Source organism: Rattus norvegicus, chromosome 10 (assembly GCF_021556685.1).
Source record: "Rattus norvegicus strain SHRSP/BbbUtx chromosome 10, alternate assembly SHRSP_T2T, whole genome shotgun sequence".
Lineage (NCBI taxonomy): Eukaryota > Metazoa > Chordata > Mammalia > Rodentia > Muridae > Rattus > Rattus norvegicus.
Window position 1 is genome coordinate 24,525,001 of NC_141543.1, and position 27,311 is coordinate 24,552,311.

Below are 27,311 nucleotides of genomic sequence, written 5' to 3' on the forward strand. Positions count from 1 at the left end.
GGGCGTGGCTGAGATGGGGCGTGGCTGAGATGGGGCGTGGCTGAGATGGGGGCGTGGCTGAGGTGGGCGTGGCTGAGGTGGGGGCGGAGCGATTGCAGAGCTGCCTCATGTTTCCTTGTGATCCCAGCAGGAGCAACTGAGTGATGGTTTCTGGCTTTTAAACAACTCTTAGGTTAACTTGCATCTTCCCCGAGACCTTGCAACACTGCTAGAGTCATTATAACCCCATCTTACAAAGATTCTCAAGCTCAGATAAGCCAAGGGCCTGTTTGAGGCAGAGACGTGGACCAGCAGACTGGAGTCAAAGCCATCTCTCCCGACTTTAGGATCTGAGTCCTATCTGTAATGCCACAGCTGCATCGTAAGCGCTGTGACATTTTAATTGCACACAGCTATGTTTAGAAAGGTTTCATAATGAGAGGAAATGACCCCATTGAGCGGCAAGGCAAGGCACGATCAATCTGAAGTGTCCTCTGTCGTAGCCCTGCCTCCTGTTCCCAGCCAGTCCACGCAGGTGCAGGTCTGCAAGAGGGTAGGGGCTTTGCTAAGCAATTTGGGGCTCTAGAAACAACATTACTATTCAACCAGGTTTCATTCTGAGGAATGGGATGAGGTTTTGGGCTTTCTACTCCAAAATGAGTCATTTCTTTGTCGAGCGCATCCACACAGTACGTTGCCAACTCTCATATTGAGGTTTCTATTGCTGTAATAAAACACCACAGCTGAAAGAAACGATGAGGAAAGAGCACGTCCCATCATAGCCCATACCTGAGAGAAGCCAAGGGAGGGACCCAAGCAGGGCAGGAATCTGGAAGCAGGAGCCAACTCATAGGCCACGGAGGAGTGCTGCTTACCGGCTTGCTTTCCATGGCTTGATTTGATTCCTTATAAACCCAGGACCACCTGCTTAAGGTGGCCCCACCCTCAGTGGAACGGGCTTTTCCCACCTCAGTCATTAGATAGGAAAATGCCTCACAGACTTACCCAGATGACCAGAGCCTGCGTCAAGTTGATCCAAACTAACCAGTACACTCTCCTACTAGTTATCTGATTGTTCCAAACTAACCAGCACACTGGTCTACTAGCTATCTGTCTGCCTCTTGCTTTAAGATCTCTTGTTCTGGTATTGCTTGTGGCTAAGTAACCCTTACTCCACTAAGAACAGAGAGAAGCAACACTAGTAATTCAGACACAATGTAGCATCTTGTCTTTATGTGCAGAGGTGAAAATCCTTAATAAAGAGAAAAAAAAATAACAACGGTTTTGCTGATGTCTCCTATGTTGTGTCATTTTTTGATAATCTCTCATTCAAGTTGAGCCGTGTCACAAACATGCTTACACAGGACAGTGCATTTCACACATGCTTCCCGGCATTTCCTGGGAGAAAGGAACTGGAGGTGCCATTTGAAGTGTGCGAGGGTTTTATGGTGGTGTGGAGACCTGCGTGGGTACTGTGTAGGGGGCGTGGGGGCCCATCGTGTGGTTGTATGGGTGATGTGTGGACTGCAGGATCTGTGGAGGTGCTGTGTGAAATGTCTGAAGTTATGGTGGTGTGGCGGTCTGCATGGGTACTGTGTGGGTGTGTGTGGGGGGTCCGTGTGTGTGGTTGTGTGGGTGCTGCGTGGACTGTGGGGTCTGTGGAAGTGCTGTGTGAAATGTGTGGAGCGTGCAGGCATTATGGGGGTGTGGAGGGCTGTGTGGGTACTGAATGGCAGTGTGGGGTGCTGAATGGGGTGTTCAGAGGTGCTGTGTGAGGTGCATGGAATGTGCAGGGGGTCATAAAGGAGTAGAGGGCTGTGTGGTTGCTTGCCATGGATAAAACTGAGGGATGTGTGGGGCTGTGGGGGTGCACTGTAAATTGGGGTGAAGGAGTTCCTAGGACTCAGTTTTCCCGTTGTAGCTCACCTAAGGTGGTCAGATCTCACCAGGAAAGCAGTAGTTGGGAAGCACTGAGCCATGTGCCTAGGACTGGATGATCAGAAAGCATTACAGAGGAAATAACTCTGCAGGCCCTAAGGTGAGAGCCAAGGGAGAAAAGAGAGGGCAGGTTGGAGCAGGTTAGCCTGTCTGCGCTGTGCTGCTAGAAGGAGCTGCACTTCAGTTCTCTCTATTCTAGGCAGCAGCCTCGGTGCTGAGAAGTATTTCAATTTGTTTGTTCTTTCTTTTCTCACACTAGATCTGTGCTCTCCTCAGAACAATCGTTCAGAAACGGAATTTCTAAATCAAAGGGTTTGAACCCCAGTGGCCCCAATCATAGCATTGGCCTTTGTTCTTCAAATGCTAACTAGATCCATCTTTCCCAAATTGCCCACCTCAACCTGGCTTGGCCTTCATGGTCTGCTTTATCTTCCCTTGAGATGTCTCCCATCTTTTTTCTTTTGCTGCCCCTTGCTTGGCCAACTCACGTGTAACCCCAGAAAGCTGACAAGGGAAAGAAGTGAATCTGGCTGGCGGAGATCGAGTCTAGTAAACTGCATATGGTGGTTGGCTAGAGGCTGGCCATTCCTAGGATTCAGTTTCCCCGTTGTAGCTCACCTCTTAGTTATTTGATTTTACATCCCACCTGCGATTATCCAGTAAGTACAACCCAGCGTCTCCTGTGGACCAGCTTTCTGCTAAGGACAAGGCCCCACAGGGTGGGAAGTGGGCTCTGACACTCACTCTGCCATTCTCCTTAAGATCCCACCTACCATGGGAGCTTTTCCTGGCTATCCAGAGCCCCTGTAAGCTCCTCCAATACCTGATGTTTGACACTTGGTGTTTGTTATTTATATTAATATTGTATATTATTTATTCATTTTTAATAATCCATATTTCTCCTGTGCCCCTTGGCTGAAGTTGGGAGAGACCAGGGATTGATTACATGTTAGGTCAGATTTTGAAACTTCCTATGCTCTAGAAATTATCTGGAACACAGTAATTTTGCCTATTGGATAGTATTAAGTGTTGACTTCTTAAGAACCTGTCTGTCACCTCAGCTCATAAAAAGATTGATGGAATCTGAATTCCTTAAACCAGTTCATGGGACTTTCCTTTGGGTCTCTTCTAGAGCACCTCCTCTGGAAGTCTTCCAGGAGTGTTGATCTCAAGCAGACCCAGAACCACCACTGTACACAGGCACAGGCACAGGCACAGGCACAGGCACAGGCACAGGCACAGGCACAGACACAGACACAGACACAGACACAGACACAGACAGAGGCACAGACACAGACAGAGGCACAGACACAGACACAGACACAGACACAGACACAGACACAGTCACAGACACAGACACAGTCACAGACACAGACACAGACACAGTCACAGACACAGACACAGACACAGACACAGACACAGACACAGACACAGACACAGACACAGACACACGCATGGGGGGAGGGAGAGGAGAGTAGGGAGAGTAGGGAGGGAGGGAGGGAGGAAGAGATGGCGAGGGAGAGAAACAAACACTGACTCCTCCTAGGATGTCTGCCCTGTGACTGAGAACCTGGTCTCTGAAGTCACAAACCCTGGGCTTGAATGCACCTCACTTTCCTACCATGTGACATGGGCATCATAATTGTATTTGCCTCAGGGAGGAGGTAAGAAGTGTAGGGAAACTCCAGGCCTTTGGGGAGCAGAAAGAGCTTGACTGCCATTTTCTTCATGGCCACATGTCACATCTGGGTGCTTCCCTGGGACTCTGGAGTTGCCATTGCTTCTCATAGACACAATAGGCTCCTCCATTGTCTGTGGTCATGTGCCTTTGCATGGGTCTCGTTTGAGGGCCGTGACCGTCCCATTGGCTCTGAGGGAAACCCGGCAGACCAGTGATGTGGCACCCTGAGCTGCACTTAGAAGTTCCTGGTGGGAGAAGAGTATGGATTCGGTCAGGGCAGGTGGCACAGTGGGTAATGCACTTGCTAAGCAAGCATGGGAAACAGAATCTGGATCCCTGGCACCCTCATAAACCCGGGCAAACGTGGCTTGCCTATAATCACGGGAGAAGTAGAAATGGGGAATCCTCGGGACAGGCAAGCTGCCTGGCTAGCTGAGTTGGTGGGCTCAGGGCTCAGCTAGAGACTCTGTCTCAGCTAATAAGGCGGAGGGTGACTGTGGAAGATCCCCTTCAAAGCCAACTTATGACCTCTATACCTGTGAATATGAGAACACACAGGGTAACACACACACACACACACACACAAAAGAATGCAAGAATGCACACATGAGTGGAAAAACTTTGAAGGCATAATTGGGGAGTCCACATCTGCCCACAGTGGGGCCTGTTTCACTTGTGTATCATACCACACTCAGCCAATCTCAAACCCACTGGCACATGCCCTCTGGGACCATTAGCGTCTCCCTTTTCATCTTGGTCTGAATACGCTGTATCTTCCCACTATAATTGAATTTTCCTTTCCTCCCAAACCAGAGCACTTTGCCCATAAGATGTGGGCCACCGTTGGCATTTATAGCAGCCTTATTAATCCTGCCCTGACCCCTGAGCTTTGAGCTCAGCCTGGGGGAAACGGCTGCAGTGTCTCTCCACAGGGTCTATTAAAATGCTGGTCTTTTAATTGGTCCAAAGAGAAGATGAGCTAAAAAAGGAAGAAAGAAAAAAAAATTAGCCAGCTCTCCCATCACATGTCAGGGTGGAAGAAGGACACACAAGTGCACCTGCGTGGTGTCTATAATCCCCTCGAGAACGACCCAGGCCACCGTGCACTGAGCAGGTTGGTAACAGGGTGATTGGTGGGGGCTTGTGGCCCTCTCGTGAGTTTGAACTCTCTGTGGCTACTCTGGATCGTAGGACAAATCCGTTGAAACCAGCAGACACTTAAATATAGATATTAGCAAAACCGGCTTTTAAAACTGATGCACAAAGTCCATGTCTCCATCCCCAGCACACGTACACAGCAGAGGAGGAGGGACGGAGGGTGGGGGGGGGGGGGGAGGAAGGAAGGAAAGAAGTCCGGCGCAGCACACAGCGCTAGGAAAGCCTCGTCTATGTGGGCTTTGCACTGGAGTGTGTCTGACGCCACAGTTACTGCTCGAAGTGCTTTCTGGATATCAGTGCCCTGAAGCCTCACCACAGTCCAGAGGAGGATATATTATTTTTCCACTTTCAGGTGGAAATATTAAAGCACAATAAAAGTGCAACTCAACCAGCCGCCAGTCCCTCAGCTCCACGACTAACTGTGTGAACCCCTGGAGGCGTGATGATAAGAATTTTTAAAGATGCCAAACGGCAAAGCGAAAGGAACCCAGCACGGGTGGCAGCCCCTCCCCCACTTGGCATAGAGCCCTCACACAGCGCTGTAAGCTCCGCCTGGCAAGACTGTTCTTGTAGCACAGGTGAGACGGGAAATCCTATTGGCCCTGTAACCTGAGCTCAGGCCTGTAACTTGTCCCCTGCCAGCTTACTCATAGGCTCTCTCCCTGAGTGACGGCCCGAGGGGCCAAACAGACAAACACCCGGGGCCCACAGGCTTAGATCAGCATTGTGCGGCCTCAAGCCCCCAGACAGCGTGTCCTAGGGAGCTTCTGTATGAATATGCGTGTATCTACAACCAAGTCCAGCCAACCAAGGTGGAAGTGCTGATGAATCCACGTGTGAGACTGCCAGTCTAGGAGATGCAGTGTTGGGCAAGGGTGGCTCGGGTTACAACACTGATCATCTTCTTACTGCCCATGTGACCTTGACTGTGTCTGTAACGGGACTGAGACTGAACCGGTCAGGATTGCTGCGTGCCTCGAACAGAGTCTTCTGTCATGTTCTTCCTGTTTCTGCAGCTCGGAAGTTCCCTCCACTCCAGCAATCTCCCCTTCTGCTCACAAGGCCTGCAGCCTGTGATGCAGCTCCTTGAACGAGAGAGTTGTTGACTGCGAATGCCCAGGGCACATGCGCTGCTGGCAGCCTCCAGTGCTTAGGTGTTCCAGTAGTGAATGATTTACAGGGGATTTAGACCACCACCCATCTGGACTTTTTAATCACCCACGCAGAGACTCAGAACCCACAGAATCTTTCCACTTCTCTTAGCGTGTGCTTTCTTTTTCGGTTTTCAGTGGAGACCCTTTGACAAGGGCTGCAGGGGCAGGGAGGCGTTGTGCAAAACCAGAAGGCATTTAAAAAAATTTTTTTGTTTCCAACAAAGCCAACCAAATAGAATGCAACAAAACTAGCTGCAAAATTATCCCAATTATGTCCTCTGTAGGCCGAGAGGAAGAGATGGCCTTCACTGGGAGAACAACCACTTGCTTTTTGTCTGGCCGCTCTGCAGGGCGGGTGGGGCGGGGGTGGGGGTGTTGAGGGGGTGGTGACTTCAGAACATTGATGTGGTTCTGACCAGGTGTTTGCTACCTGTTGCGTGTGAGGTGCCGAATAAATTCTGTTTGTACTCTCAAAAAATCCAGGCTACTTAACTCCTGAGAAATTATTTGAGGAAGAGTTTGGTAAGTGTTTGGAGGGAATGGGGGAGGGGGAAGCAGATTACAGGCCAGGCTCTGGCTAAATTGTGGAGATTCCCTAAGAGTTAATGCGCTCACTTTAGGTAGCTCACACAGCCCTGCTCTAAGCCAGGCCTCAGGGGTAGGGAACGTCCATAAGCCACTCACAGGCCTTTCTCCACCCTTTCTTCACACTCCCTGACTTTCCCCTCTCCACTTCCCCTGGTTGACGCCCTCTGCTGAGATCTCAAGTTGACTCCAACCAGATGACATCAGCAACCGCTGGTGCCCAGCTGTTCCTTACAGTATCTGCCCGGTCCATAGTCTCTCCCTCCGATTGGTGTCGGCAGTCAGAATTGCTTACTTTTCCTGTACCATGGAGGAGGATAAAAGTGCCCAGCAACACTAGGCGGCTTGCCTGAAGCCACACGGGTGAGCCGCTTTGCTATTCAAGCATGCTCTTGCTGCGGAGGGCCAGCACTGCGAAGGTCACTGTCACCTCCCTGCCGAGGATGAGGCTGTTTTTTGAGCAACAGTGTAATCTACACCCTTAAGTCTGCAGTGGCGTGCCAGGGGCCTCGCTGCAGGAGCAGGATGCAGTTACAGAGTGGCCCCAGTGGCCTAGTGGCTCTGTGAGGCTTGCTCTGCCGTCTAGGCTTGCTCTGTCTAGGTGGAGATGTGAGATGGGCCAGTGTAAACTCAGGGATGCACAGGTGGGTCCTGAATCACGTTCTGTTAACCTAACAATGCTGTCCGGACAGAGCTTTCTAAAGTGCATTCAAAGAGGCATGGCTCCCTAGTGGGTTGATGTCTTTTTAAAAAATTTCATTGGGTCGCATCCTGGTGTAACACTCAGCCGAGTGGTTAGTTTCAATTCCTTACTACAGGATCTGCCAGGGTCTTGAGTCCCCTCCTCAAGACTCTCTGGGCCACCTTTCCTCAATCATGAAGAGCCACTGCTCCTCAATCATGAGATGAGGCACTTATCTGATAACTACTTCCCCAGGAAACAGGCTCGGTCACAACTTGTCACACTTGGTACGTGGTCACGGTCATGCTCACAGTACGTCAGGCTCACACGAGGTTATTTGATGGTCTGATAGATTGCATCATCTACTGGCCAACGGCTGCGGTGGCTTGGTACGTGCCACGTGTTTGTGCGAGGAAGAAACTGGCCAGGCAAGGCAGTGCAGAGGGTCCTCCATTCCCAGTCTAACTAGGATCTGATCTTCCTGACGAAGTATCCCATGGAAAACTATCCCGTTCTGCTCTAGGAACCGAGTTCCTCGCTTGCTTGTCTTAAGTCTTGTTAAAAACTGACTGTTTGTGCAGAAGCTCCTCTAGTTAACCACTTATCTTAGCATCTGTTAAAGCTGCTTGCTTTGAACTTCTTCCTCTGTGAAGTCCCCTCACCCCACCCCACCCCACCCTACCCTGCCTCTGTCCTCACCCTGCAGTTCTGAGCAAGAAGCCAGGGTGAAGTTTTTGCCTTGAAAAAAAAAAAAAAAAAAAACATGTTCTGGATGCTCTCGCACCATACCTTGGTCCATGAACACTTGGGTGTGGTCCCAGTCTGCTGGAATAAAGACTTTTAATTGGCTATACATTGTGTCTGAGTGGTCTTCTCTTGTGAATGTCGTGTGACAGGTTAGAAGTCCCACTGAGATCCCAGAACTGAATCCAGACATGTAGAGGCCTCGAGACCCCCGTGAGTGGGGAAGAGTACGCAGGCAGCGAGGACTCTTAGAGGCCACCAATCCTGAGACATTCCACGGCTCCAAGAGAATCCTTTTTGACCAAATACTGCCAATTGATCCAGTGGCACCTGGAGGCACCTCCCAAAAGAACAAATTGGACGACATCATTTATTCTCAACACCTCCGGAGGTAAGTTTGGTCTACAGAACTCGCCATTTGAATAGGGCAAAAAGGAGAGGTCAGACGTGGGACTGTAGGTCTTGTGTCCAGGCTTTGTGTCAGAGTCACCAGAGTCCCCCTGGTTTGTTGGATGAAATGGCTTGGTGATCACCTGTGATTTGTCTGTTGGCTGTGTCTGTGTTGTCTTTTAGTCAGTTTGTTGTTACTTGCTCTTGTGATGGGAGAGAAGGTGAGCTCCGAGGAATCTTTCAAAAGTGTGTGACAGACACTTTCAGAAGGGCTTCCGATGAAAGTGGTTATGGTATTCACTTCTCCCCAGGAGAACCCTGAGTGGCTCTCTTAAGGTAGAATTTCCACCATTAAACCTCTTTGGATCCCTGGGCAGTCAGGGCAGTCTGGAACATCGGGCCGGGCATTCCTGGCCATCCTGATCAGTTCCCTTATGTCATCAGCTAACCCTTTCCCTTTCTCTAGCCCCATGGTTTTAAACGTGTGCTCTTTCTTTGGAAGCCAGGGGACTCTTGGTCTGGTCAGAACACCCGGAAGGGTGAGAACATCTCAGATTCTTCCTGCTCTATTGGAAGAGGTGGGCGTTTCTCCTCCTTAAGTTCTGACTGGACCAATGGAAAATGCTAAAGGAGTCAGAGGAAATAGTTCTTTCCAGAGTGGAAGCCAAGAGGCCAACACTACTACCTGGTGTCTTCCCTCCCCCATGCATGCAGAGAGGCTTTGCCTGCAGGGAGGCCAGACAGACTTTGTCTGAGGTTATGAGACCATTGTCTGTTCTCCCTTTAAAGGAGGCCTGGGGACCCTGTTATAGATACGGGAAAGATGGGGAGGAAGGAACTCCCCAACCCTGTTTTATGTTTTATGTCCCCTCACCACCAGAGATTAACACGATTGGAAGACTCTAACCCCTCATTTTTCAGAGAAGCCTCTGGCCCTTATCAGCCTGTTGGAAACTGTCTTTTATAAACACGAGCTGACTTGGAATGATTGTCTTCCTTAGACACCCGTTTTCTAGCCAAGGTGTGAGACCAAATCCAGCTGGAAAGCAGGAAGTTGGCTCTGGGGCCAGGCAGCAGGACACTGGCTGACACAAAGGCCTGGGTAGAGAAACCTTCCATCTACCCAACCAAATCGGGGCCCTAGTTCAGATGAAGTTAAGAAGTCACTGAGCACTCCTCACCAAACATTGTTGGGAAGACTGAGCCAAAATAATTCTGGATTCAGGCAAAGCACCTACCAGCTTTCTGAACAACTGTCCACTATTCAAGGGCTACCTCTTACACTAGGACTCAGCCACCAGGAAGGAAGAGCTAACCTCAGGCTACCGGAAGAACTCCAAATACTCTGCTTCAGTATAAAGACCGCCTCATACCTTTGACTACTGAGGAGAAATGTAGACGGGCAACCAGAGGCCTTTAAAATACCCCCTAAGCCCTGCAGTGCAGAGTACCCAAAAACCTACCAGATTGTCCAAGGTTAGTCAGTCAATTCAGAGGCCTGATGAATTGCCTTCTGGGTTTCTGGAAAGGCTCTGTGAGGTACATCAGGTATTTACTCCCACAGATTCAGATACCCCCTCCCCAACCATTAGCCATTAATATTCCCTTTGTCATGCCATCATCCCCAGACATAAGGAGAGAGTTCCAGAAATTAGAGGGTTTTGAAGGGTTGAATAGATCTGGACTTTTAGAAATTGCTCAGAAAGTTTATAGTTTATAATAGCCTAGATTAAGACAGACAGACAGAAACTCTTCCCTGCAGTAATTGGAAATGGACAAGAGAGAAAAATAGGAGGAAGGAAAAGAAAACATCCAGAAAAAGGACCAATGTGCCTAGTGCAAGCAGAAGGGGCACTGGAAGAATGAATGTTCAAGCAGAAAAGAAAAACAGGAGAGCCATCTGGTCCTCCAATCAGCTGACAGGGCCTGGGTTCCATGCGGCTAGCCCCTTGGAGCCCAGGTGATAATGAGAGTAGGGGACAAACCCATTGACTTTCTAACAGACACCAAAGTAGCCCACTTTGTCTTGATAGAACTCCTTGGACCTCCCACCTTCAGGAAGGCAGCAGTCCAAGGAGCAACAGGCCTAGCTACCTACTTTACATGGACAGCCTCCCTGTGGTGGTTTGAATAGGTTCTGCCCCCATTGCCTCATGTGTTTGAATGCTATAAGGAGTAGCACTATTAGGAGATGTGGCCTTATTGGAGGAAGTGTGTCACTGTGGAGGTGGGCTTTGAGGTCTTAAGCGCTCAAGCTATGCCCAGCATGAAATAAATCTAGTTTCTTCCTGGCTGCTTTCAATCAAGATTTAGAACTCCTACCCCAGCTCCAGCTTCAAGCCTGCCTGCACTATGCCATGTTTCCTACCATTACTACAATGGACTAAAGCTCTGAACCTGTAAGCCAGCCCCTATTAAATGTTTTCCTTTATAAGAGTTGCCTTGGTCATGACATTTCTTCATAGCAATAAATCCCTAACTAAGGCACTCCTAGACCATAGACTCAAGGATCGGCTGCTTGTTCTTTTCTGGTTATGCCATACTGTTAATATGCATTGAATAGGAGAGACTTGTTACAAAAATTCAGAACCACTATCTCTTTTTGGCCAGTATAACTCTGGACTCAGGCAAAGTGTCTACCAACATTCTGAACACCTCTCTTTTATCCAAGGACTTATACTAGGACTCAGCCACCAAGAAGGAAGAGCTAACCTCAGGCTGCCTGCAAGAACTAAAACCACTCGGTTCCAGTATGTAGGTGAACTCCTCCTTACTTTGACCTCGGAGGGTGAATGTAAACCGGCAACAGGAAGCCTTCAAAAAACCCTCCAAGACCTGCAGTACAAAGTTCCAGACAAAAAGGCTCAACTGTGTGTCCCTGGGGTTACATACCTAGGCTGCAACCCAGAGTCATGCTTTCCCATGACTGTATTCCAGCCATCCTGTGAATCCTCACCCACCACATTGAAAAGACAGGTACATGAATTCCTGGAGGCAGTTGGATATTGCTGGCTATGGATAATGGATTTGCTAAGATAGCCAAGTACCTCTATGATATAACACATCCTTTGGGATGGGTTGAGGCTGAGCAGAGGGCCTCCAACGCCTTGAAAATAGCTTTAGTATCTTCCCTGGTCCTGACCAATGCAGACATTACTAAACAATCCCACTCGTGTTTGGATGAGGCCAGAGGCATTGCCAAGGGAGTCCTTGTGCAAACCCTGAAACCCAGGAAAAGACAAATGGCATATCTATTAAAGAGACTTGACCCAGTCATAGCTGGATGTCTAAGGACTATAGTTGCCACTCACCTGATAGAAAATAAGCTGATATATCAACATTTGGGTAGAAAGTGTTCCTGACAGCACCTCTGTCTGTTGAGGTCCTCTTGGGGGGGGTGGGAAAGACTGATGTCAACTTCCAGGTGACTTAATACCAAGCCCTGCTTCTGTCAACCTCACATTTGGTTCCATATGACATCAGCTCTAACCCTGGCCTAGTTTCCTGCTGGCCAAAGACCCTGAGGAACTCCTGCATGAATGTCTGGAGGCAACTGACCTAATCCAGTCCATCAAGTCCAATATTTAGGGGAGTGGTAGTGACTCACAATAGGACTATCTGGGAAAAGCCTTTGAGCATGAGGATGTCAGCTCAACTAGCTGAGCTTTGGGCTCTGGCTCAAGCATTACTTTAGGGTAAAGACCAGGCTATTGTCATAGACACTGGCAGCGAATATTCTTTTACCATGTTGCTCTCTACAGGGAGAAAGAACTACTGAGTTCAATAGGAGACCAGATCAAAAACAGAGAAGGCATCTTAGCCTTATGGGAAGCTCTCGGTGGGGACCGATAATTTGAGAAAGAAATACATGAAGCCCAGTTCTATGCATATCCTGTGAATGGGCTCCCACACATTTTGGGACAAGGGAATGGGGGAATTTTTATTGTATTAAGTGGCATTGTAAAACCAATGCTTATAGAAATCAAGCTGACAACTATCTATGAAGTGGAAATTTCTGGTTTCTTTGGAGACTCGGCTGTGTCATGCGATGTTTTTCTAGAAACTGACTTTATAAGAGGATGTTTTTGCTGAAGCAGACAGGTGGGAGGGCGTTCTGTTGAGAGCAGACACGTGGTGTTTTTCTGGAAGCAGCATGAAATGTTTAGCTAGAGAAGAAGCTTGAGAGAATATGTTTGGATGTTTGGAACTGGTATAAATATGGCCCAACAGATAGTGGGTGCTGCTGTGTGGCGTTAGTACACCCTGCCACTCTTTACTGGTCATTGTGGGCTTTGCTGATGCCGGTCTTCACTGACAATGCTGTGTGGTATTGGTTCACCTTGTCACTCTTTGTTGGTCCCCGTTTATCACGACTTCATAGAGAGAAACCCAGTAGAATTTCTGGTGGTATTTCTGGTGGCTTCTTGGCCGTGTCTGTGGACTCAGGCCAGTTGGCAGAGCCTCACAGCTTCTTCTATTGAGCTGCCATTGCTGATTTGTGAATGGTGTTTGAGAGGGGATCAAGCTACCTCCGCCGATTCATGTGAGCTGAACTGCTGGGATCCTGACAACACAGATTGCATTCACTCCCAAGAACTATTTCTAAGCAGGTCCACATCCTCCTTTGCCCTATTAACCTTTCCTTTCCACAAGCTCTGGTGTGTGGTGGGCTAGAAGGGAGGTTAAAGCATTTAGGTACACTTATTAAAGAAAGTTATGAAAAATATAAACACACACACACGCACACAAACACACACACACACATACACACACACACACACACACACACACACACACACACACACACCTCCTAAATATTATACAATAGGGAACTCTAATCCCATAACCGTAAGACTGAGAGACTGGAGACAACACAGGGATGACTATGTTGCGTAGGCTATTGGAAGAACCTGGGAGTTAATATTCTATTGTGCTACCAGAAGAGACCCAGGGAATAAGTAACTATTCGGGGGAGGCCACCTCTCCAGACCCCAGACCTATGGGTCCAAAGAGAGACCTCCTACCCAATTCCAAGGGGAAAGACCCAAACCTGACCAGCACTCCCTCCCATGATATTGGCCCCAACCAACACCAAAAGCATTACTACCTTTGGGCCCACTGGCACAGGGGCCAGAAACCCTTCTTCTATATTCTCTACCCTTGATAATGTTCACCAGGTTCATCCTTTGCCTAGACACTCACGTCTGGGAATTGGTCGGGACTGCGGGCTGTGCCTGAACCTTTGACCCCCTTACCACATAGGGCTAAGGACCAGGCAGACTGTTGGTCTACCAACAAGTAAAAACAGTTGTAACTCAAAACAGCCTCAGATAACACTGGGGGACCTACAGGGAGACAGAAACTTCCTGGTGTCTAGGACTTTTGACCTAGAAGCTTCCCTTTTTTCTCATGCCTGCCAGTCCTCTCTCCAGGTCAGTTCTCCTCATTAGCAACAACACACTGTGGCCTCTGAGACCAACAGATGGCGTGCTCAAGTGGTTTAACTAAGTGTGCCTCCTCAGAGGCATTCCCAAAGCCATGTGTTTTTTATATCTCATCCTGCCACGGGAGTACTTACACTTATGCAATGGTGAAGAAGGAAGAGCCCATGGTAACATGGACTCCAGGCTGCAGTGGGAGAATAGACAACCCCATTCCACTCCTGCATGAAGCCAGTGTTGCTGGGGTAACAGCCATAGGGATATTGTCCCTGATAGGCAGTGATAAAAACTTTAGAAAATTAAGTAAACAAGTGAGTCAGGACTAAGGGATATTAGAGGCCTCTTTATCTGGCTAGACAAGCAAGTGGACTACTCTTTAGTAGAAATGACTCTGTAAAATCAAAGAGTCATAGATCCCCTCTTGATGAAACAAGGAGGATTTGCGTACGGCTTTAAGAGAAACCTATTGTTTCTATGCCAACCAATCAAGTAAATTGAGGGAAAACTGCTGTGGTTAAAGAAAGGGAGGCATAGGTCAGATAATTGGTATCAATCTCTGTTTCCCTGGTCCCCATGGCTGACCATCTTCCTGTCAGCATCAGCTGGACCATTGATTCTTATTCTGGTGGGGCTAACAGTGGGGCCATGCATCTTCACCTGCATGGGCAGCTACATCAGACAGACGATAAACTCAGTTAATGCTCAGGGCATTGTGACTGACTATGCCCTGCTAGACCAGGATGAGTCAGTGATTTGACTCATGCCCACGGAACCAGTGGAGCATGTGATGGGTGGGGCAAGATAGTGCAGAGGTCCCTCCATCTTGTATTCTTGCTGAGGCTATTCCAGTTTTAACTACGATCTGATCTCCTTATTGGAGAATCCCGTGGGAAACTACCCAACTCTATTGTGGGAAGCTACCCAACTCTCTTGTAGGAAACAAAGGTCGGCTAACTTACCAACTTTTGTTAAAACTGCCTGTTTGTATAGATCCTTTCCCTGCTTATCCTAGCTTCTGCTACCACTGCTGGCTTTGGGGTGCTCACTCTGTGGAGCACTGCCCCACCCCCACCCCCACAGTTTCCAAGTGAGAAGGCAGGACAAGGTTGTTGTTGTTTTTTTGCCTTAAAAGACCCCTGTGTTCCAAATAGTTGTGTGTAGTCCCAGCCTACTGCAATAAAGACTTTCGACTGGCTGTAAACCCTGTCTGAGGGGTCATCTCTGGTGAGCTCACCACAGCAAAACTAGCAAGTTCCTCAGAGCATTTCTTATCGTGAAGCAATCGTGGTTCTAGATAAGTGAAATATATTGCCATGCGCTGATTCCCAAATCAACAAGCATAAAGCAGACAAATTTGTTACTAGGCACTCTCTCCCTGAGACTGTGGCCAGAGAACCTTCTATTTCAGTTTTAACGACGATCCTGGAGCACATCTGAACAGTCTTTGGAAATCATGGGCTGGAGGAGCAGGCTCCCTCAGAGACATAGCGGGAGCCTGGACTGGGTCTTCAAACATGGCAGGAATAGCTGGAGCGGGTGAGAGGAGGTGGTGAACAGCAGGGAGCAAGGCAGTGCAGCCTCAGGCCAAGCGGCAGGGAAGTGAAGGGGTTACTCTCAAGACCTGCTCTCTTAATGCCTTCTGGCCAGAATTATCATTTCTTTTTTTTTAAAGATTTATTAATTTATTATATATAAGTACACTGTAGCTGTCTTCAGATACACCAGAAGAGGGCATCAGATCTCATTACAGATGGTTGTGAGCCACCATGTGTTTGCTGGGAATTGAACTCAGGACCTCTGGAAGAGTAGTCGGGTGCTCTTAACCGCTGAGCCATCTCTCCAGCCCCAGAATTATCATTTCTACAAAAAGCAGAGCATCCATTATGTACCAAGCACTGTGCAGGGGTAGAGACAGAACAAAAACAAACAGCCTAGCCATTCCCTGCTACTGTATCCAGTCATTTATTGAAACAAAAGGCAATTTCAGCCTTGGGCCAGAAGGTATCACAAAAGCCCACAAGAGGGCGCGCCTTCAGACTGGCTTCCCAGAAGAAGCTGCCTTTAAGTGAAAGTCTGAATAGCAAGAAGATAAAAAAGAAAGGGGGAAAAAGTCATCTTGGTATCAAACAGAGAATGGGATGCTGGAAGAAAGGGTAGAAGTTTAGTTTAGAGAGAGCGGAGGGGCCTGCTGGGAAGTTGAGATCATTGAGGGAAAGGGCCATCATCAAGGCTAGAAGACCATGAGGACCGGTGGAGACCTGCAGATTAATGGAGATTAAGACCATGTGCTCTGCAGCCAGGCCGGCCTGTGTCCCATTTCCTGCCTTCCTATTGCAAGACCCTGGATAAGTTACTTTCCAGAGGGAGCCTCGGTCTGTATATGCAAAATGCCTGCCCAATAGCTAAGGGCCATTACTGAAGGCACTGGCATGAAAGATGTGTAACTTGGCTCCATTACACATCAGCTGAGACATCCCTCTGGAGCTTATCTGACCTCCACTTGCCAGATGGTCAAAGGAGATGGCACCTGTGCCTTCTTTCAATTAGGAAAACCAAAAAGGATCATTGAAAACAATGGGACTGCAAAAGAAGGGGCGAGGCTAGAGGAGAGCTCCAAATACAGGGGTGGGGCTAGAGGAGAGCCCCAAATACAGGGGCGGGGCTAGAGGAGAGCTCCAAATACAGGGGCGGGGCTAGAGGAGAGCTCCAAATACAGGGGTGGGGCTAGAGGAGAGCTCCAAATACAGATGCAGTCGCTATGTCCAAGAAGTAGGTCATAGGTGGTTGCTTTGTCTCTCAGTCCTTCTGTAGTATTTTAAAATGGTGACAGTTTTATATTTCCCAACAGAAGGAAAGCAATGATATCAGTCAACGTGGACACTGTCTTTTCTCTTTATATAAGTCCCTTGTGAAGTTGGTGAACGTTCCTCCTACCTATACCACAGATATCGTCTGACGCTGGCGGGTATAGGGTTTCCACCCGGACCCTGGCCTGGCACTCCTCACCACTGCTTGCAAATTCCTCCCCTAGCTGTTTGCTGCCCACTTGGCAGCCCTCAGTCCCCAATCTGTTTCTCTTGACTCCCCTCAGAGCTGAGCTCTGAAAATCCCCGAGGATTTTCTCACTGGATTTTGTCATAGGGTAAGTTCGCCACGAGGTTGTTCAGTCTCCAAGGCCAAGTGAGGGATGCTTTAAGATGGCGTCAGGGCCCTGGGTTCGGTCCCCAGCTCCGAAAAAAAAAAAAAGAAAAAAAATATGGCGTCAGACTCAGGCTCACTCAGCTAAGCTGGTTCCCTGCTTGCTCGGCTTTGTATCGGGAGTCTCCAGCCCTGGAAGCGTCTGCTGTGGGTCTTAGGTACGTGGTCATATTTCCTTTTTGGCCTTGGACTTCACTGATGTGGAGGGCCTGGGCTCTCCACACATAGGCAACAGCAGCATCCACTTTGGTCAGGATCCTCCTGGTGAGACATGGCATTTGGAATGAGGAAGGAGACCCATATGAGATAGAATGCACCCTCTGGGAAGGGGCGGGTATAGTTTTTCTGGATACCAGGCTGGGTGCCTGACTCTGGTCCTTGCTGTACATTTTCCAGCCATTCATTGGACAAGCCTCTTGATCTTTGTGACCAAGTGACTTTTTTTTTTCTCCATCTTTATTAACTTGGGTATTTCTTATTTACATTTCAATTGTTATTCCCTTTCCCGGTTTCTGGGCAACATCCCCATAACCCCTCCCCCTCCACTTCTATATGGGTATTTCCCTCCTCATCCTCCCCCCATTACTGCCCTCCCCTCAAAAATCACATTCACTGAGGGTTCAGTCTTGGCAGGACCAAGGGCTTCCCCTTCCACTGGTGCTCTTACTAAGCTATTCATTGCTACCTATGCAGTTGGAGCCCAGGGTCAGTCCATGTACAGTCTTTGGGTAGTGGCTTAGTCCCTGGAAGCTCTGGTTGCTTGGCATTGTTGTTCGTATGGGGTCTCAAGCCCCTTCAAGCTCTTTCAGTCCTTTCTCTGATTCCTTCAACGGGGGTCCCGTTCTCAGTTCAGTGGTTTGCTGCTGGCATTCGCCCATGTATTTGCTGTATTCTGGCTGTGTCTCTCAGGAGAGATCTACATCCAGTTCCTGTCGGCCTGCACCATCTTATCTAGTTTGGTGGCTCTATATGTATGGGTCACATGTGGGGCAGTCTCTGAATGGTCGTTCCTTCAGCCTCTGTTCTAAACGTTGCCTCCCTATTCCCTCCCAAGGGTATTCTTGTTCCCCTTTTAAAGAAGGAGTGAAGCATTCGCATATTGGTCATCCTTCTTGAGTTTCATGTGTTCTGTGCATCTAGGGTAATTCGAGCATTTGGGCTAATATCTGACCAAGTGACTTTTTAAAATTCAATACTTTCAATGGACGCTGTCTGTCCTATGTCGCCAAAGCCCTCACAAGAGCTGTGGTAGCTACAATGACTGTTTAGAGAAGAGTAAGGCAGAGAGGCTAAGCTGTTCAGCCTCAGTGACAGGTGGTGACATAGGTGTCCTGAACCCAAAGTAGGGAATCCTCCAACATGGAGACTTTGAACCAGTGATTTCTAAAGCATACTCAAATCTATCATCTACCCTCTTACCACTTGTGGTAGCCCAACCTACCTGTCTTCTAGCCATCATTCAGAAAGCTTGAAGCTTGCCCTCTGAGAGGAAGACCTAATAATCATGGAAGCAACGGGGCAACCTGTCAACGAGTCAGCTGGTACTTTAAAGCCCAGACATGGAGGAAGTGTGAGACAGGTATCTTTGAGGAAGTGTCTTTGGCGGTTAGGTAACTGATACCATGGGACATGTGGAGAAGGCTGTCTTTCAGGTCCAAGTAAACTTCTGAAGGTGGGCTCCACCTCCCTGTTATCAACTGTGTGGGATTTCCATGAGGTTGCTTGGAATCATGATTGGGTAGGAGCTTGGTGTTCAGCAGGGAGGAGTGCTGGAGGCAGCCTGAGATAGCCCCTCTTAGCAGTATCTCTTGCTTCCCAGCTCAGGGTGCACTGGACACAACTCTGAACTTCAGAGAGCAGCAAGACAGATGCTCTTGGACCAAGGAAGGACCCACCCGTCTGTTTAGGGGTTGGGGATTTGGCTCAGTGGCAGAGCGCTTGCCTAGGAAGCACAAGGCCCTGGGTTCGGTCCCCAGCTCCGAAAAAAAGAACCAAAAAAAAAAAAAAAGAGAGATTCTTGGGGCTGGGGATTTAGCTCAGTGGTAGAGCGCTTACCTAGGAAGCGCAAGGCCCTGGGTTCGGTCCCCAGCTCCGAAAAAAAGAACCAAAAAAAAAAAATTCTTTGACCCCACAGATCTATTTTTTATGCATCAGGCACAAACACATTTCAATAAGTAAAGCCTATTTACCATTTCTCTATGTTTTTAGGGCTGATGCTAAGGAAGCCATCAAAGCTACAGAAATAATGACGTCAAGATGTTCTTTGCAGTCCTATGCATGTGTGGGAGAACTGGGGATTGGGGGGTGGGTGGGTTAATTTTTTCCTTTTCTCTTAAAGAATAAGGCGACGTTTAAACAAGCGGTAGTCTTCTTGCCTTCCAATCATTGTGTAAATATTAAAAGTGATGACACGGAGGCTCTGCTTTGATAAGGGAGGACAACTCTAAAAACAGATAGACATGGAACTTCCGGCCGACACAGGAAGTGGTTGCGTTGTGAGTGCCTCACCAGCAGGTGATCTTCCCTTCTGCAGGAGACCCGGCTTGGCTTTGTGATCTGCTTGAGCCAATAGACTAAAGTGTAAGTGACATAACCAAGTTCACAAACTTGGCCTAGACGGGCTTGTCTAGTCTAACAAGAAACCCATGGCATAGCTCAGCTGCCAGCCCAGCCCACATTCCTGGAGGAGGCTGGTCCAACTGAGATGACTGTAGGTGTGTGAGTGAGCCTGCCAGGACCTGCCTACCCAGGTGAACTGCCCTACCATGCCATCCACGTCTCTACCTATTACCTCCGAATAAAGAAATAGTTACCCCTGGTGGGGAGCAGGGGAGAAAGACCTTCAAGGAAGGGCAGCTAGCACGACACTGGTGTGATGAGTAGGAAAAGGAGACTAGTAGGGAGGGAGGAAGGTAGCGTATATGGTTGGTAGTGGTGCATCTCAGCCTGGTTGACCCCAGAAGGTTGGTGGGCCAGTGTTGTCTGTCATGCAGCCATGGACGACAGATATATCCTGCAACGGTAACCATATAGACCAAGGCCATTTATAAGTGGAAGAACTCCAGGAGGAACGCTTCTAAAATGCACACGGTGCATTTACTAAATGGTGGCGTTATAGATGGTTTTTAATTTGTGTCAAAGTCTAAGAGTACACTTAGCTATTTATAATGAAAAATAAAGGCAGGTTCTAAAAAATGCAAATGGGGACTGAGCTTTCTTCTCCAGAGAGCTTTAATTCAAACCACTCCAGCATGTTTGTGCTCAGGCTTAGGACCTCATCATCAATTCCTGGCTACAGCAGACACTTGGTAGAGGGAACCGAGCCATGCCTTCTGCTCAGGGTAGGACCAGAAGCTCAGAGCTGTTTCTACAGTCCCCTTGCCTCCTGGCCTCCATCCTATGTCACTCACAGCCTGAGCTGTGTAGGAAGCCCACTCCTAGTGGCATCTTCTCATGTATTCACTGTGTTTGAGAGCTCCAAAACCGAGCCAGCAAAGTGCCTGGCATTTAGAATGTGAAGGCTGTACCTCAGCCTACTTCTAGGTCCTTCCTCCTCCCCCTAGACATTTGGAGAAGAACTAGCTACTATCGCTTTCCTCCTGGCCTCACCGTGTGAGATACAATAAAGCAGAGTCCCCCAAAGTTAGGGCCATTGTATATACAATTGTGTTCCCTGTGTATATAGTATAGCATGAACAGTATAGCAGGGTGACAGGCACCTCTGTGAGTGCATATGTGTGTGCGAGTGTAGATATGGGTAAGTGTGAATGTGTATGTGTGAATGTGTATGTGTGAGTGTGTATGTGTGTGTGAGTGTGTATAAGTGTAAGTGTGTGTATGAATGTGTATATGTGTGTGAGTGCATGTGTGTATCTGTGTAGGTGTGTATGTGTGTGAGTGTAAGTGTGTATATGTATGTGAGTGCATATGAGTACATGTGAGTGTATGTGTGTGTATGTATATGTGTGAGAGAGTATGTATGTGTGTAAGTGTGTGTATGAATATGTATATGTGTGTATGTGTGTATATGTATGTATGTGTGTGAGTTCATGTGTATGTTTATGTGTGTGTTGATGTGAGAGTATGTATGTGTGTATGTGTGTATATGTGTGTATCTGTGTGAGTGCATGTGTGTATGTGTGTATATGTGTGTATGTGTGTGAGTGTGTAAGTGTGTATATGTATGTGAGTGCATATAAGTCCATGTGAGTGTGTGTGTGTGTGTGTGTGTGTGTGTGTGTGTGTATGTGTGTGTGTTTTGGGAGCCATCAGACTCCTCCTGCTAGTTTTTCATGAAACATAAAACAGACCATTAAAACTACAAGTCTCCACGCTGGACTGAAAAGCACTAGAATATATTCCTTTTCTATCATTTGCTTTTGATTTAAAGCATGACGGTTTTGAATGCGAGTGAGGGCCTGCTAAGATGAGCCCAGCCTAAAGAGTTACACAATAAAAAATCAGGAACCATTTTTTGTCACTAAGTTTTGGAGTTCATTGTCACATGTCTACGGGATGACCAATACAGCACTCTATGAAGACATGGCTGGACCCAGGAGGGAGGGATGATGGGAACTTGTGGCCTCTACCCATAGCCTAGTTTATCTGTTTGGATCCTCAGCCAAGAAGCACCGTTCAGCCTGCCAGAGGAATTTAAACAAAGGAGAGATAAAGGGCCTGTTTTCCACAGACACACAAAAAGAAGATCGAATCATAATTCACTATTATGCACCTCATATTTCTCCTCTGCTATTTTTTTTTCCTAATGGAAACTGCTCCAACTGCTTCACGTGTCAAAACTAAGAAAGTTTTCTAGGACATCGGGCCCACGTGGATTTCCTGTTCTCCTTTCGCTGCCCTGTCTTCGATCTGCATTACCTTTCTGCCTCCTGCCTCTTCAACTCCAGCTCCCCATTTGTTCCCAGAGGGACGGCTGAGAGCAGGGAGGAGGAACTGGAGTCAGAGACCAAGCAGTATTTTTGGAACAGGAAGGAGCAGAGCGGTCCATGTCAATATATTTCTTTCTTTTTTAGATTTGTTTTATTTGTAAATTATATATGTGTTCATAAGCGCCTGTATATGGGTGTGTGGTTGTGTGTGCAGTGTCTGTGGAGCTCCAAAGAAAGCATCACATCTGGACTATAGTCACCGGTGACTGTGATTCACCGGAAGTGAGTGCTGGGCATGGGCTCCTCTCTGACTGTACTATGTTCCCTTGTGGTGCTGAGCAATTTCCCCAGTCCCTCATCAATACATTTTATTGATTGTATTTGTGACTATATTAGTTACCTTTCTATAAAAAAGTATTTACCATTGGTGGGGAGCAAGGGAGAGAGACCTTCAAAGAAGGGGGATAATATAATACGGGCAGCACAAAGTAGATTTGATGGGTTATTTAACAAATAAAACATCAGGAAAGATCAGGAAAGAGAAAGGTTAGCATGGCCTTGAAAGGAGTTAGGGAGAGGAGGAAATATATCAAATATATCAAAATTGTATGAAGTTCTCAAAGATTAGTAAAACATTAAAATGTTCATTTTATTTTTATATGTGTGTGTTTGCTTGCACATTTGTGCACGTGTACACCCATGTGAGGATGGATTCCCTCAGAGACTATTTCAGATCTCCGGGTTGGCATTCAGGCTGTGTGAGCCACCTCATGTAGGTGGTGGGAACAGAGCTTGAGTCCTCTGTAAGAGCAGCGAATCTTCTTTACAGTTTAGCCAACTCGCCAGTCCCTACTCACTCTTCCTGTTGCTCTGACCAGATAACTGACAAAGGCAACTCAAAGGGGGAAAGGATTATTTTGGCTCACAGTTCAAAGGAAGACAGTCCACGTCTGTCAGAACAGCAGCAGTCATGTGGTCCTTGGTGCTGACTAGGATATGCACACATACTAAGAGCGCACAGCTGGCTTCTCTGTTTCTCTTTTTCTCCAGTCTGAGATTGCAGCCTTAGTCAAGTCATTGAACTTCTGTGGGCCTACAGCCTCTCTTCTAAAAGGAAAGGAATTCAAGAATGAGTTACAGACTTAAGGAAGAAATGGATGAGTACACTGAGGCAGCTGGCAGTGGCTGGCCAGTACAAGCTGATGCTTATTTCTTGAAACACTTAAAAAGTGCCATTCATGCTGAGAAACAACTGTCAGAGCCCCGGCCTGCATTTCCTAGTTCTCCTTGCATCTGGATGGGATCAGGTGACCATTGCCTAGCAACAGTAGAGAGGAAAAGAACTGTATACTACTTACAAGACAATGTACAAGTCAAAACTTTTAATTGCCATGTTTGTTCTCTTTGACTCTAGACTCTAATCGACTTCTAGATAGCTCCAGAGTGACCTCAAGACCACACCGTGCAGGAGCTACAAGAGTCTCTGAGGAGAAATCTGTGAGAAGATGTGCAGACTAAGGTGATGTAGACACAAGCAAAGGAGACACAGGAGCCACCAGAAGCTGGATGAGGCAGGAGGGACCCTAGCACCTTCTGAGGAACTCAGAGTCTCTCAGTTCTTGATTTCACCTTTCAGGCCTGCCGACCCAAGAGGAGGAGTCTCTTCTGTGGTTTAAGTCTCCTAGTCATTTGTTCCAGTGCTTTCAGTGAGGCGTGTGCTGGGCCTGGCTCAGTGCCTGGCATGAGGAAAGCACTCAGGAAACGACCACTTTTAGGAACCTGCTTCCAATACCTGTCTACTGGCCTCCTTAGAGACAGGGTCCCAGAGGGAAGGTAGGACTTAAGTCTCCTGTGTGAACTCCCAGGGAAACTTCTAGTGAATCAAATAGGATTTACGATGAGTGGAAAGAGGCAAAGGCTGGGGCTTGCTGAGTGATTTTTATGATTTATAGATCACAGACAGGAGTTTTCATTAATGTGTAAAACAAAAGGGATTAAAATGTCTCCCCCCGAGTGTTTCTTTTGATCATCCTGGGCAAGCAGTTCAGCACCACCCTGAAGGTGGCCCTAGGGAACAGAGGCTGGTTCAAAGCATCACAAGAAGACTCAGGTCAGCTGAATCATCCCTCAGACAGAGGTCCACTGGGACCCCAAAGACTCGCTTCAGCAGAATCTGTCTCCTGGGTCACTAGCCACATGTGGCTATCTCCATTGAGGGGAATTAAAATTGAATGTACTTCTCTCCTCTGTACACGTCAAAGCTCTGTAGCATCCTGAGGCTACTGTGTTGGAAATCTCCTGTCCAGAGCCAAGTCCCACAAAGAGTGCTCCACTGGAATTCTCAGACAACCAAGGCTAGAAGTTCTGCATGTCACCAGCTGCTGTATCCTCAGACAAGTTTTTGACTCTGCCTCAATGTCCCCATCTCTAAAAGGAGGATCGTCAAAGAACTGATTTTATGGGGTTGAATTGAATATTGTGCCTCAGCCCGGGTGTTCCGAGAGGTGCCTGGCACACGCATGTCAGTGCTGGGAGACTGAGTTCTCTGATGGAAAAGTCTACAGCGGAGGAGAGGTGAGAACACAGTCCAGGAGTTAAGAGGCTTCTGATATTCCCAGGATGCTACAGGGTCAGGCTTGGGTTCCAACCCATGCTTCAAAGCTGTGTAGCTTTGAACCAGTCCATCCTCTTTGGGCTGTTAGATCACAGGTAGGGCAGAGTGTGTGTCTCATTGAATCACATATTTACAGAAAAAAAGACCAATGGCAGAAGCCTTTTAGAAACTAATATTCTTTGACCCTGATCCCTGCTGTTAGGAATGTAGTAGAAAGAAATGATCAAAATTGATTACTGGACAACCAGAGATTGTCACTGAAGAATAGTTTACAACAGTCGAAACTCTGATAATCGTCAAAATATCTCATTAGAGGAAAATAACAATTTCGTGGGCACTCACAGAAGACAGACTTTTCCAGAAGCACAAAATGCGGTGTGGTAAGATAGTATTGCATGAATGGGATCGTGTTTCTCTTTAAAGCAAGAACACATTTACAGTTATGCAGTCTAGTCTCTACAATTTACTCCTAGATTTGTTTCTAGAAAGGCTTTGTGTCTCTAGAGAGCACCCCGCTGATATTGACAATGGTTTCCTTGATTGGACTATAATTTTTATATTCTTCTCTTTGTTCTGCCTTAACCAAATTCTGTGAAACATGCACTTGTTAGCTTCGGGTGCAAGCTGTCAGCCTCAGTACTCCTGAAGGACTTACCCAAGGCTGGCATTCCACAAACTGATAATGAATAACAATAGAAATGAGTAAGTAAGTAAACATAAGTAAGCCTGCTATGTGTGTGGGGGGTGTGTGGGTGGAGACTCTCTTTGGGGCTTTCTTTCTTTGACTCATAAGAAAGGAAAGGTGAGGAAAAATGAAACATTTCTCTACCGACATGCACATGAAGGATGAGCTTAAAGCATGCGAGTTAAGTCTGACATGATTAGCTGCCATTTTCTCTAAACTCAGTAGTATCAAGTAGACCCATCCTTCAGTATCTATGGAGGATTAGCCTCAGGACCCCACTGACGGCCCATTCTGCAGATGTTCACAGTCCTCTTACACAATGGCCTTACCTTCTGCCGTCATGGACTGGACAACTACACACAACCTAAGGCCACTCTCATGTTGAAGTTGCATGGCATTGGCCCATCTCACGTCCATGCTATGAGGGCATACATTGGCATACATATATGGAAAAGGTCATGTGGTATATGCCATAATCTAAAAATGGTAGGAGCCCTTGGTCCTAGAATCTTGTGTTGGCCAGCCTGGTCTTTATTATAGAGAAATAACCTGGACTGTTTCAACATGTTCTGCAGGTATCAGTGAAAACGTGACTGTATAACCTATGTTTTCTCAGCTCTTACCTGCCAGGGGCTGCAAAGGAACAACTTTCATGTTGATATAGAAGCCTGCAGAGCGTCAGCCTTTACTCCTATCCCTGAGAGCTATAGATTCTCCATGGGCTCCAACTCTTTGATCCACTCTGCTTGTAGGTATCCATGCAGCAAAGGCTCACGGGGGAGTCTGGCTGTTAGATGTAGGTGCCCTGCAGACCTGCTCCACACCCCAGCAGTATCTCAGCCCTGGAAACTGATCACAGTGGCCATGGGAGAATCTGCTACCCACTACCAGTTACATCCAGCTACTAGGATTGAGGGATTGAGAGAGAAGACCCAGGATCAGCTAACTCAGAGATCAGGGGAGACAGTGGGGTTCCAGGAGGATGATATCCCCCGCTGAGGAAGAAGGCATCCCCCTTTCAAGAAGAGCCTCCTGTGATTCTGGGCTTGGCTCACAGTCATTCCCTTATGCTCTACCCCAGTCTGACTAGCACCTCAGTTGTTCTTCTGTCCTCTGTGTTTCCCTACACATCAGTGTTGCCCATAGTCCGTATGAATTCACAGAATTTATCAAGAGCAAGCGTATCTTATGAAGTGGTGTGATGATGAACCAGTTCTCCAAAGGCAGGGAGGGGAAAGGAAATGGTGACACTTGGCTCTGCTTGTGGTTTTGTTTTTTTGTTTTTTGTTTTTTGTTTGTTTGTGTTTTTTTTTTGTTTTTTTTTTGTTTGTTTGTTTTTTGTTTTTTTGGTTTTTGTTTTTTTTTGTTTTTTTTGTTTTTTTGCCGTAACAGTATAAATTCTCCCTATCCCGATGGCCTATAACCTTACCAAGGCTCTTGGGGAATCCTCAAGATTCAGCCGCAGAGTGGATGGCCCTGACAGATGTTGGCAGATGTCTTTGCCACAGTAAGTGTTTAAGGAATGAGAAAGGTTCCCTGTCAATGGGAACAGGCTACAGGCAGGCAGCAGCGGAGAGATCTACTTTATTGTCTCAGCCCCAAAGCGGCATCACTTGTGTTTTGAGTCCTACAAGCCATCGTGAGATGAATTCCCCCAGCTTCTTGCCATGTTTATGCCCGGCCCCTTCTGGCTCACCTTAGGCTGGGACAGTGCTAGGAAGGTCCCCTTAGGTCTCAAACCCAGGGCAAAAGGCCAACTGAGGCAACTATTAACAAGCCAAAGTGGGCCCTGGACTATCGGTTCTTTGGCCTCAGGGCAAGAGGAGGCAGGACCATCAAAAGTCACATTCTCTCTCTCTCTTACTCTCTCTCTCTCTCTCTCTGTGTGTGTGTGTGTGTGTGTGTGTGTGTGTGTGTGTCTGTCTGTCTGTCTGTCTCTCTCTTTCTTTCTCCCTCCCTTCCTGTGCTGTCATGATTCAACCCACCATGTTATAATGCAGACAAGGAGGTCCTCACCAGAGACTAATAGATGGAGACCCCTCGTCTTAGATGTCTAGCTTTCAAAACTGTAAACTAGACATATGTTTCTTCTGTATAAGTTCCCACCCTCAGGTGCTTTGTTAAAACAGCAAAATAACTAAATAAATATAATAATTGAGTATTGGCATTTTAT

At 47.5% G+C, this 27,311-nt stretch overlaps 1 protein-coding gene and 1 long non-coding RNA gene across 3 annotated transcripts in view; one reads left to right on the forward strand and one right to left on the reverse strand.

Moving 5' to 3' along the window:
• The window catches only part of Kcnip1 (potassium voltage-gated channel interacting protein 1), a 369,154-nt gene that overhangs the window by 304,831 nt on the left and 37,012 nt on the right, over positions 1–27,311 (reverse strand).
• On the forward strand, positions 5,477–27,309 carry LOC148002808 (uncharacterized). The gene is made up of 3 exons (XR_015631153.1): positions 5,477–6,432; positions 8,074–8,312; positions 23,254–27,309. It is a non-coding gene; the product is annotated as an uncharacterized LOC148002808 (long non-coding RNA).